Source organism: Schistocerca americana, unplaced genomic scaffold, assembly GCF_021461395.2.
Source record: "Schistocerca americana isolate TAMUIC-IGC-003095 unplaced genomic scaffold, iqSchAmer2.1 HiC_scaffold_953, whole genome shotgun sequence".
Lineage (NCBI taxonomy): Eukaryota > Metazoa > Arthropoda > Insecta > Orthoptera > Acrididae > Schistocerca > Schistocerca americana.
The window spans coordinates 47,501-49,199 of record NW_025726734.1 but is presented as its reverse complement, the minus strand read 5'-3'; the positions used below and the strand labels follow the sequence as shown (position 1 = coordinate 49,199).

Here is a 1,699-nt window from a genome sequence, read left to right as displayed (position 1 = left end):
GGATGGCGGCAGGACGTACATGCTCAATGCCCTTCGCAGTTGTTCATTGGCATTCGCATGGCGAAGCACAGCCTACGTTGTGGTACGGCTTGTGGCAACTGTCCGCTGATGTTGTACGTCCAAATCACACACTGTACCGCACATTGGTCCTCATGTACTGAATGATACATCGTGGTACATGTGTGACCGTACCACGACTGCGCCAACAACGGCGAACCATACGGTCCAAATATTGTGCACTCAGCTACGTGTCGTCTCCCTATAAGAGCTGGATTGCAGTATGGTATGCCGTGGATGGCGATCAGCATGAGCCGTCTGTTGATGTAGTGGCGCGTGTTGTCAGACGTAGTCGTCTCTTCTCACACACCGTGATAGCATGGTGCACTGCGTTCCACATCTGCGACATGCGACAGAGGCCGGTTGACAGTCGTTCGCGCAATGGACATCGCATACGTACGGGGGCCACCTTCCACGTGTTCGCGAAGCGTGCACATGTTGTTGCGTGTATGTGGGCAGACATAGTGTGTCGTGACACCTGACACAGGCATGCAACAATCGTTGAATTTGCAAATGGCGATGGACGTCTACGTTTGCTGGTGACGTTACGCAAATGAAGAACTGGTAAACCGTTGTGGTGCGGTTGTTCTCGCTAGAGGTGAATCAGTGATGGCGACGATCGGTTGAGCTACCAACCGGTTGTTTCAGCGATACCCACCATGCCCACGAACGTGAATGGCATGTGGGTGTGAAGCGATACGCGGCGGTGGCTGGGTGGGACCGTCCCCGGCCGGTGAGGGGGGGCCTTCCGGCGTGCTGGCCGCGCGGTGCGTGGGCGCACGCGCTACAGCCGGCTGGTGGGGGCGGCCAGTGGCAGGCGCGCCGGCCGACGGAGGCGGCAGGCGGCGCAGCTGCGCGCCGGCGCACCCTGCACGCGGCGCCGTGCGGCCAAAGTAGGTCCTCGCGGGCCCGGTGCGAAGCGCGGTGGACATCTGCAGTGTGCTGGTCCGATTGAGGACTGTGTGCGCTGAGGATGCGCCGCCGCCCGGCGCTCGGCGCCGCGACGCCGTCTGCTGCTCGGTCGCCTCTGCGGTTCTCGCAGGTGGATTGTATCGCAGCTGTGCGGACGTGTTGGCGCGTGCGCTGTGCTGGGAGAGTTCGCTTCGGCACCCAAGTGGGGCTTTTGTCCTTCTGTGGCGCTGGCGTTGGAGCTGCCGGCCACCGTAGGTGGCGCGTGTTGTCTCCCGCCGGCAATGCCACGACAGCACGCTCCCGGGCCTCTGTCGGCAGCGGCAAGCTCAGTTGGGAGCACGGGTGGTCGCACCTAAAGCGTCTACTCGCCAAACTCCGGGCGATTGCGCCTCTCTCGAACCCGACCAAGTACTTAGGACGGCGCTGCGCGCCGCCGGGACCTGAGAGGGTTTCGAGGTGTATTGTGCAGGGGAGCTCAGCCTCCTCCTGTTTGCAGAATAATTGAGCGGACGCTTGCGTGTTCGCGCGGGCCCCCGGGACACACTCCCGGGCGGCCGGCTGCTCAGCTCTAGTTGACGCAGCTCCCTGGTTGATCCTGCCAGTAGTCATATGCTTGTCTCAAAGATTAAGCCATGCATGTCTCAGTACAAGCCGCATTAAGGTGAAACCGCGAATGGCTCATTAAATCAGTTATGGTTCCTTAGATCGTACCCACGTTACTTGGATAACT

General features: G+C 60.5%; 1 non-coding gene across 1 annotated transcript in view; it reads left to right on the top strand.

Moving 5' to 3' along the window:
* Positions 1-1,551: 1,551 nt before the first annotated feature.
* The window catches only part of LOC124592653, a 1,911-nt gene continuing 1,763 nt past the window's right edge, over positions 1,552-1,699 (top strand). Inside the window, exon 1 of the ribosomal RNA XR_006977599.1 lies at positions 1,552-1,699. This exon is cut by the window's right edge and continues 1,763 nt beyond it. This is a non-coding gene — a ribosomal RNA (small subunit ribosomal RNA).